This window comes from Rutidosis leptorrhynchoides, chromosome 1 (assembly GCF_046630445.1).
Source record: "Rutidosis leptorrhynchoides isolate AG116_Rl617_1_P2 chromosome 1, CSIRO_AGI_Rlap_v1, whole genome shotgun sequence".
Classification (NCBI taxonomy): Eukaryota; Viridiplantae; Streptophyta; class Magnoliopsida; order Asterales; family Asteraceae; genus Rutidosis; species Rutidosis leptorrhynchoides.
Window position 1 is genome coordinate 108,681,113 of NC_092333.1, and position 11,590 is coordinate 108,692,702.

Below are 11,590 nucleotides of genomic sequence, written 5' to 3' on the forward strand. Positions count from 1 at the left end.
CTATGGTTAGGGGGATGAGACCGCATAGCATAATAGGAGGTGGTATTTTTATTACTTTGATTTGTGAATATCTCGGTGTGGATATAAGTCGGGGGGGATTATTAGTCGAAGAACCAGAACCCCGCGATACAATAGGTTTAAATGTATACCATGGTGCGAAAGTTTTGAAGAGGCGAAATAACGCCGCAGTACAATACCATGGTAGACATCCACAGGTTGAGAGAAACCAACAGCAAGGTAATGTAGGAGGGGGAAATGAAATGCAAGAAATGCAAAGGTTTATAGCTTCACATGAGTACGAAAATGCTAGACAGAGAGCATTTGAAGATTGACAAGTTCATCAAAACCAAATCATAGCTCATTGCCAACATATAGGAAGAAACTATATTCCTACTCCAAAACCCATATTCCCTCCCTGGTCTATAGAGATGCAACCACCGTATCCTACGTATAACCCTGCCGAAGCATTCTATAGCACCTATGGTTATGCTTGGAACCCCTATTGGTATCAGTATCATCCCTAGTCTACTTAGTTTTATTTATTTTGTAATTTGTAATGTTGATACGTTTAATACTTATGTTAATATTGTAATAGTTTTTATAATTTTCTAACTTTTATTCTTAGATTTTAATAATTTTTTAATGTGGGGTAATATACCAAACTTCAAAAATATGTATATATGTTTGCAGTTTATCTTATGTACACAACAGGGTAAAACAACAAATTTTCAAAGACTGGCATTAAGTTCAGCAAAAGCAACTAATTTTGACGACAAGATGCAAAATATATGTGAAATAACAACAAGACGGAATGAACAAATGATGTGCACCATTTATCATTCAGCAGACAAACGCCAAATTATTTGGAGACTTTGGTAAAAATTTAATCATTTTCACACAAATCACCCTCAATAATTTAAATTGTTACTGATTTCTTGCAAATGAAGGCATTGCAAGATCTTAAGTGTGGGAAGGGGTTAAATTCTTTCGGATTTTAAAATTTTTTTCTTAAACACTTGGTTACCATTAAAAATACTAGTAAAGCAGTAGTTGTATTAGAATCTAGTGCTCTCTGATAATAAAAAACAGCCCTAGTCTTATATACTGACTACCCAATTCTAGTAAAAATTTTCAAAATTTTCAATTAAATGAACTCAAAATCATGTTTATACATATTTATGAACGATAAAACTAGGTTTTAAGACCGAAATTATTGTAACCTCGGAAAGGACATAAATTGAGAAACAAACCAAAATGTTAAAATTCATTTAAAATGGAATAGAGGACAATAAAAAGGAAAATAAAAGCCAAGTGTGGGAAAATTCTCCAAGTTATTCAAAACATATATCACATATTTTTGTACAAATAACTGAAAATACTTTTGCTTTGGACTAAACTAAAAAGATTTACCTGATTTACTGTAAGAAAGATGGATCTACACGATGAATCAATTCCATCATTAAAAGGAAGTAAAGTCTTCCGAAAAAGACACGCGCTTCTTGATTTAGGTCAAGAAGTTGTCGTCCAGACCAGCTGTAGGTTGACGAAAAATCTAGAAAAGTCATCACTAAAATCAGCAGGAAATCCACGGACCTCAGCATTAAACAGGGTCGCCAAGTGGTCAGATTTATCCTAACCATGAGAAGGATTTATCTCGTACAATGGGGGGCACCATGCAAATTAGCTTGACAAGACTAATGAATCAGATCCCCAGAAAGGATAATCTCCTTAAAAGATCAAAAATCAGCTTTTAAGACTGATATTACTCAATCCTTGAGATTGACCTTAAAGATTGAGAATTACAAACTCATGAAATTCAATGATATCTAAACTCGAGCTTGAACGAGAAAATATTTTGATCAAAATTACAAACCGATTTGTTTTCTGAAAACCCTATTTTCAATGCGTTCATTACCATTGAACGTAAAATCCTAGGAATTCACCTGGAATTCATTAGGTCACCTGAACCAAATCGGGTGTCAACCATAAGAACGGTGGTTGCATAGCATGGTCGAAGACAGGACCTTGTGCCAGACCGAAAAATTATAAGGATGAGCTTTACTATTGCTCCTACCAAGGATAGTAATTGCGTCCGACACGTTATAGACCATAATTAAAAGCATGTCAGGGGACATTGCCTTAACAGTTGCTTGTTCAACGCTTTCCTTTACAACCGGACGGTAGTTTACCGAAAGGTAATATACGGGACAAGTAAACTGGACGTGTTGCTTTCCAAATACAAGGTTAGCAAGTGGGTGACACAAAACCGCAAGTTTTGAGCTAAAATTTTCAAATCTGAAACCCACCAATCCCACAAAAATATTTTGCAAACACCGGTAAAGGGTTATTCCGGAAAACTTATCTAGGGTAAAAACTAGATTTAATTTTCAAAAGATCAAATGTTTTCATAAAGATCCAATTTCCTTAATGGATCTAAATTTTTATAGTCATGTGGGACTGTAAACCATATCGTTATTACCATTGTTTATACCGCCGTATAGAAATCACTGATGTACAAAGTGTGAAGAATAAAGAAGTGATTCTAGTATTTCAAGACGATATTGCTTGAGGACAAGCAACGCTTAAGTGTGGGAATATTTGATAATGCTAAAAACGAACATATATTTCATAGCATTATTCCTCAAGAAAGACAAGCTTTTAGTTGCAATTGTTCTATTTACAAGTGATATTCGTTTAAATAATAAAAGGTGAAGACAAAAGACAGATTCGACGAATTGAAGACGCAAACGACCAAAAAGCTCAAAAGTACAAAATACAATCAAAGAGGTTCCAATTATTGATAAGAAACGTCTCGAAATTACAAGAGTACAAGATTCAAAACGCAAAGTACAAGATATTAAATTGTACGCAAGGACGTTCGAAAATCCGGAACCGGGACCAGAGTCAACTCTCAACGCTCGACGCAACGGACTAAAAATTACAAGTCAACTATGCACATAAATATAATATAATATTTAAATAATTCTTATAATTATTTATATATTATAATAAATAATAAAAATCCGTCGGCAAGAAAGACTCCAAAGTTTGTGAGCTGTAATTTCAAACTCCGCGATTCGCGGAGTTTGAAGGCAAAAAATGCCGCGAGTCGCGGAGTATACCTGAACTCAATTCCCTATAAAGCCAACCAAATTCTGATCATTTTGATAACTCATATATCCATCTCTCTATCTATATCGTAATATTTATATTTATATTTTATATTTTAATTTTAATTTTAATTATAATTCTAATAATAAGGGTATGTTAGCGAATGTTGTAAGGGTGTAAGTCGAAATTCTGTCCGTGTAACGCTACGCTATTTTTAATCATTGTAAGTTATGTTCAACCTTTTTAATTTAATGTCTCGTAGCTAAGTTATTATTATGCTTATTTAATCCGAAGTAATCATGATGTTGGGCTAATTACTAAAATTGGGTAATTGGGCTTTGTACCATAATTGGGGTTTTGACAAAGGAACGACACTTGTGGAAATTAGACTATGGGCTATTGATGGGCTTTATATTTGTTTAACTAAATGATAGTTTGTTAATGTTAATATAAAGATTTACAATTGGGCGTCCCTATAAATTACCATATACACTCGATCGGACACGATGGGCGGGGTATATATATGTACGAATAATCGTTCATTTAACCGGACACGGGAATGGATTAATAGCCACTAGAATAATTAAAACAGGGGTGAAATTATGTACAAGGACACTTGGTATAATTGATAACAAAATATTAAAACCTTGGGTTACACTCAGTCGACATACTGGTGTAATTATTAAACAAAGTATTAAAATCTTGTTACAGTTTAAGTCCCCAATTAGTTGGAATATTTAACTTCGGGTATAAGAATAATTTGACGAGGACACTCGCACTTTATATTTATGACAGATGGACTGTTATGGACAAAAACTAGACGGACATATTAAATAATCCAGGACAAAGGATAATTAACCCATGGGCATAAAACTAAAATCAACACGTCAAACATCATGATTACGGAAGTTTAAATAAGCATAATTCTTTTATTTCATATTTAATTTCCTTTATTTTATATTTAATTGCACTTCTAATTATCGCATTTTTATTGTTATTGTATTTAATTGCACTTTTAATTATCGTACTTTTTAATTATCGCAAGTTTATTTTATCGCACTTTTATTATTCGCAATTTCATTATCGTTATTTACTTTACGCTTTAAATTAAGTCTTGTATTTATTTATTATTTTACATTTGGTTTTAACTGCGACTAAAGTTTTACAATCGACAAACCGGTCATTAAACGGTAAAAACCCCCCTTTATAATAATAATATTACTTATATATATATTTGTATTTTTACAAAAGTAAACTAATATAGCGTTAAGCTTTGTTTAAAGATTTTCCCTGTGGAACGAACCGGACTTACTAAATACTACACTACTGTATGATTAGGTACACTGCCTATAAGTGTTGTAGCAAGGTTTAAGTATATCCATTCTCTAAATAAATAAATAACTTGTGTAAAATTGTATCGTATTTAATAGTATTTTCCTGCTAAAATTAATAGTATTTTATACTTCTCTGCTAAAACATCACCCGGCCACCAAAAATGTTTCTTGAGATCCTTGTACATCTTCCCCGTTCCAGGATGTATTGAGTATCTGGTTTTATGAGCTTCTCTAAGTACCATTTCTCTCATATCTCCAAATTTTGGTACCCAAATCCTTTCAGCCCTATACCGGGTTCCGTCTTCCCAAATATTAAGATGCTTCTCCGATCCTTTGGGTATTTCATCCTTTAAATTTCCCTCTCTTAAAACTCCTTGTTGCGCCTCCTTTATTTGAGTAGTAAGGTTATTGTGAATCATTATATTCATAGATTTTACTCGAATGGGTTCTCTGTCCTTCCTGCTCAAGGCGTCGGCTACCACATTTGCCTTCCCCGGGTGGTAACGAATCTCAAAGTCGTAATCATTCAACAATTCACTCCACCTACGCTGCCTCATATTCAGTTGTTTCTGATTAAATATGTGTTGAAGACTTTTGTAGTCGGTATATATAATACTTTTGACCCCATATAAGTAGTGCCTCCAAGTCTTTAATGCAAAAACAACCGCGCCTAATTCCAAATCATGCGTCGTATAATTTTGTTCGTGAATCTTCAATTGTCTAGACGCATAAGCAATCACCTTCGTTTGTTGCATTAATACACAGCCGAGACCTTGCTTTGATGCGTCACAATAAATCACAAAATCATTATTCCCTTCAGGCAATGACAATATAGGTGCCGTAGTTAGCTTTTTCTTCAATAACTGAAAAGCTTTCTCTTGTTCATCCTTCCATTCAAATTTCTTTCCTTTATGCGTTAATGCAGTCAAGGGTTTTGCTATTCTGGAAAAGTCTTGGATGAACCTTCTGTAGTAACCAGCTAGTCCTAAAAACTGGCGTATGTGTTTCGGAGTTTTTGGGGTTTCTCACTTTTCAACAGTTTCTATCTTTGCCGGATCCACCTTAATACCTTCTTTGTTCACTATGTGACCGAGGAATTGAACTTCTTCCAACCAAAATGCACACTTTAAAAACTTAGCGTACAATTCTTCCTTCCTCAATACTTCTAACACCTTTCTCAAATGTTCACCGTGTTCTTGGTCATTCTTTGAGTAAATAAGTATGTCATCAATGAAAACAATGACAAACTTGTCAAGGTATGGTCCACACACTCGGTTCATAAGGTCCATGAACACAGCTGGTGCATTAGTTAAACCAAACAGCATGACCATAAACTCGTAATGACCGTAACGTGTTCTGAAAGCAGTCTTTGGAATATCATCTTCTTTCACCCGCATTCGATGATACCCGGAACGTAAGTCAATCTTTGAATAAACAGACGAGCCTTGTAGTTGATCAAATAAGTCGTCGATTCTCAGTAGTGGGTAGCGGTTCTTGATGGTAAGTTTGTTCAACTCTCGGTAGTCGATACACAACCTGAATGTACCATCTTTCTTCTTGACAAACAAAACAGGAGCTCCCCACGGTGATGTGCTTGGTCGAATGAAACCACGCTCTAAAAGTTCTTGTAATTAGTTTTGCAGTTCTTTCATCTCGCTGGGTGCGAGTCTGTAAGGAGCACGAGCTATTGGTGCAGCTCCTGGTACAAGATCTATTTGAAATTCAACGGATCGATGTGGGGGTAATCCCGGTAATTCTTTCGAAAATACATCGGGAAATTCTTTTGCAATGGGAACATCATTGATGCTCTTTTCTTCAGTTTGTACTTTCTCGACGTGTGCTAGAACAGCATAGCAACCTTTTCTTATTAGTTTTTGTGCCTTCAAATTACTAATAAGATGTAGCTTCGTGTTGCCCTTTTCTCCGTACACCATTAAGGGTTTTCCTTTTTCTCGTATAATGCGAATTGCATTTTTGTAACAAACGATCTCTGCTTTCACTTCTTTCAACCAGTCCATGCCGATTATCACATCAAAACTCCCTAACTCTACTGGTATCAAATCAATCTTAAATGTTTCGCTAACCAGTTTAATTTCTCGATTCCGACATATATTATCTGCTGAAATTAATTTACCATTTGCTAATTCGAGTAAAAATTTACTATCCAAAGGCGTCAATGGATAACTTAATTTAGCACAAAAATCTCTACTCATATAGCTTATATCCGCACCCAAATCAAATAAAACTTAAGCATATTTATTGTCAATAAGAAACGTACCCGTAACAAGCTCCGGGTCTTCCTGTGCCTCTGCCGCATTAATATTGAAAACTCTTCCGCGGCCTTGTCCATTCGTGTTCTCCTGGTTCGGGCAATTTCTAATAATGTGGCCCGGTTTTCCACATTTATAACAAACTACATTGGCATAACTTGCTCCGACACTACTTGCTCCGCCATTACTCGTTCCGACACCATTTGTTCCTTTCGTTCTGTTAACCCCTGGTCCGTAGACCTCACACTTCGCCGCGCTATGACCATTTCTTTTACACTTGTTGCAAAATTTGGTGCAGAACCCCGAGTGATACTTTTCACACCTTTGGCATAGCTGCTTCTGATTGTTGTTGTTGTTGCGGTTGTTATTGTTGTTGGGATGATTGTTGTAGTTGCTGTTGTTGTTGTTGTTGTTGTTGTTGTTGTTGGGCCGTTTGTTGTAGTTGCGATTGATGTTGCGATTGTTGGGATAATTGTTGCGATTATTGTTGTAATTGCTGTTGTTGTTGTATTGGTGATTCTTATCACCGTTTTCCTCTCACTTTCTTTTGACTTGCTTCACATTGGCCTCTTCAGCAGTCTGTTCTTTAATTCTTTCTTCAATCTGGTTCACTAGTTTGTGAGCCATTCTACATGCCTGTTGTATGGAGGCGGGCTCGTGTGAACTTATATCTTCTTGGATTCTTTCCGGTAATCCTTTCACAAATGCGTCGATCTTCTCTTCCTCATCTTCGAATGCTCCCGGACACAATAGGCACAATTCTGTGAATCGTCTTTCGTACGTGGTAATATCAAATCCTTGGGTTCGTAACCCACTAAGTTCTGTCTTGAGCTTATTGTCCTCGGTTCTGGGACGGTATTTCTCGTTCATCAAGTGCTTGAATGCTGACTACGGTAGTGCGTACGCATCGTCTTGTCCCACTTGCTCTAGATAGGTATTCCACCATGTTAACGCAGAACCTGTGAAGGTATGCGTAGCGTACTTCACTTTGTCCTCTTCAGTACACTTACTTATGGAAAACACCAATTCGACCTTCTCGGTCCACCGTTTCAATCCGATCGGTCCTTCGGTTCCATCAAATTTCAAAGGTTTGCAGGCAGTGAATTCTTTGTAGGTGCATCCTACACGATTTCCTGTACTGCTAGATCCAAGGTTATTATTGGTATGTAGCGCAGCCTGTACTGCGGCTATGTTTGAAGCTAGAAAAGTACGGAATTCCTCTTCATTCATATTCACGGTGTGTCGAGTAGTCGGTGCCATTTCCTTCAAAATAGTCAAATGGAACAAGTTAATCATACAGAATATTAAGAGTAGTTAATAGTATTTCGTAGCATAATATGAACTCATTTATAAAAGCTTTTTCTTCATATTAGCATTTTATAAGTTTAAATTCGGGTAGTACCTACCCGTTAAGTTCATACTTAGTAGCTAATATACAATTCAACTACTACAATTCTATATGAAAAACTGATTATAATAATATTTCGCGTTCAAACTTTTACACAATATTTTACAAACTTACAATACCGCTTATTTTACATATAGCATGAAATATAGCACACAATAAATTTGATACAAGATGGTTGTGAAAATAATTCTAGCTAGTACACAAGTCGTTCAGCAAAGGCAATAAAGACACGTAATTCATACATCCAGAAACAAGTCATGCATTCTGGTTTTACTAGGATTACTTCCCATCCTTGGTCTTGTGGAACATAACCGTTATGGCCGTTGATAAGACAGCGTGTTGTAATGTTGTCAAAGGGACGAGGGTTACGTAATGTCCAACAGTCCCGTAACAATCTAAAAACCTCATTTCTTACCCCAATTACCGACTCCGTCACTTGTGGGAACGTTTTGTTTAATAGTTGTAGCCCGATGTTCTTGTTCTCACTTTGGTGAGAAGCGAACATTACTAATCCGTAAGCATAACATGCTTCTTTATGTTGCATGTTAGCCGCTTTTTCTAAATCATGAAGTCCAATATTCGGATATATTGAGTCAAAATAATTTCTTAACCTATTGCGTAAAATAGCATTTGGGTTCCCCGCAATATATGCGTCAAAGTAAACACATCGTAACTTATGGATTTCCCAATGTGATATCCCCCATCTTTCGAACGAAAGCCTTTTATAAACCAAGGCATTCTTGGAACGTTCTTCGAATGTCTTGCAAACTGATCTCGCCTTAAATAGTTGTGCCGAAGAATTCTGACCGACTCTAAACAAGATTTCATCAATCATGTCTCCGGGTAGGTCTCTTAAAATATTGGGTTGTCTATCCATTTTGTGTTTTTATACTGTAAAATAGACAAGAGTTAGATTCATAAAAAAAAAAAACTTATTAATACAAGCAATTTTTACATATATCATAAAGCATAAGCACACTATATTACATATATTACACCACACGAATACAACTATCTTATTCCGACTCGCTTGTTTCTTCTTCTTCGGTTTTGGTTCTTTTTGCCAAGTTTCTAGGGATATATGATGTTCCCCTAATACGAGCCGTCGTTTTCCACATTGATTTAGAAAAACCTGGTGGTTTAGAGGTTCTCGGGTCATTGTTACAACTTAAGGACTTCGGGGGTTGACGATACATATAAAGTTCATCGGGGTTGGAATTAGATTTCTCTATTTTTATGCCCTTTCCCTTATTATTTTCTTTTGCCTTTTTAAATTCAGTTGGGGTAATTTCTATAACATCATCGGAATTCTCGTCGGAATCCGATTCATCGGAGAATTGGTAATCCTCCCAATATTTTGCTTCCTTGGCGGAAACACCATTGACCATAATTAACCTTGGTCGGTTGGTTGAGGATTTTCTTTTACTTAACCGTTTTATTATTTCCCCCACCGGTTGTATTTCTTCATCCGGTTCCGATTCTTCTTCCGGTTCCGATTCTTCTTCCGGTTCCGACTCTTCTTCCGGTTCCTCTTCGGGAACTTGTGAATCAGTCCACGAATCATTCCAATTTACATTTGACTCTTCATTATTATTAGGTGAGTCAATGGGACTTTTTCTAGAGGTAGACATCTATCACATAATATCAAACGCGTTAAGAGATTAATATATCACATAATATTCACATGTTAAAAATATATAGTTTCCAACAAAATTTGTTAAGCAATCATTTTTCAAGTAAACACGATCGAAGTCTAGACTCACTAATGCATCCTAACAAACTCGATAAGACACACTAATGCAAAATTCTGGTTCTCTAAGACCAACGCTCGGATACCAACTGAAATGTCCCGTTCTTATTGATTAAAAACGTTCCATATTAATTGATTTCGTTGCGAGGTTTTGACCTCTATATGAGACGTTTTTCAAAGACTGCATTCATTTTAAAACAAACCATAACCTTTATTTCATCAATAAAGGTTTAAAAAGCTTTACGTAGATTATCAAATAATGATAATCTAAAATATCCTGTTTACACACGACCATTACATAATGGTTTACAATACAAATATGTTACAACAAAATAAGTTTCTTGAATGCAGTTTTTACACAATATCATACAAGCATGGACTCCAAATCTCGTCCTTATTTAAGTATGCGACAGCGGAAGCTCTTAATAATCACCTGAGAATAAACATGCTTAAAACGTCAACAAAAAAGTTGGTGAGTTATAGGTTTAACCTATATATATCAAATCATAATAATAGAACACAAGATTTCATATTTCAATACACATCCCATACATAGAGATAAAAATCATTCATATGGTGAACACCTGGTAACCGACATTAACAAGATGCATATATAAGAATATCCCCATCATTCCGGGACACCCTTCGGATATGATATAAATTTCGAAGTACTAAAGCATCCGGTACTTTGGATGGGGTTTGTTAGGCCCAATAGATCTATCTTTAGGATTCGCGTCAATTAGGGTGTCTGTTCCCTAATTCTTAGATTACCAGACTTAATAAAAAGGGGCATATTCGATTTCGATAATTCAACCATAGAATGTAGTTTCACGTACTTGTGTCTATTTTGTAAATCATTTATAAAACCTGCATGTATTCTCATCCCAAAAATATTAGATTTTAAAAGTGGGACTATAACTCACTTTCACCAAATATCACTTCGTCGAGAATTTGACTTGGCCACGGGTTGATTCACGAACCTATAACAATATATACATATATCAAAATATGATCAAAATATATTCACAATATTTTCTTTATTACGTGTTGATGATTTTTAGTTGTCCAGTTAGCGGTATGATGTTAGAAGTCCACAATTGATCGTATATGAAAAATTTAATATATATATATATATATATATATATATATATATATATATATATATATATATATATATATATATATATATATATATCTTGAATCAATCCACGACCCAGTGTATACATATCTCAGTATTGATCACAACTCAAACTATATATATTTTGGAATCAACCTCAACCCTGTATAGCTAACTCCAACATTCACATATAGAGTGTCTATGGTTGTTCCGAAATATATATAGATGTGTCAAAATGATAGGTCGAAACATTGTATACGTGTCTATGGTATCTCAAAATTACATAATATACAATACAAGTTGATTAAGTTATGGTTGGAATAGATTTGTTACCAATTTTCACGTAGCTAAAATGAGTAGTTTTTACCAATTTTGTTTTGCTCGCCATTTCTTCGTTTCTAATCCGTTTTGAGTGATTTAAGCGGCCACGGTTTCGTATTGAACTTGACTTTATGAAACTAAACATAAAAGGTATAGGTTTATAGTCAGAAATACAAGTTACAAGTCGTTTTTGAAAGAGGTAGTCATTTCCGTCGAAAGAACGACATCTTGATGACTGTTTTGAAAAACATACTTTCACTTTGAGTTTAACCATGATTT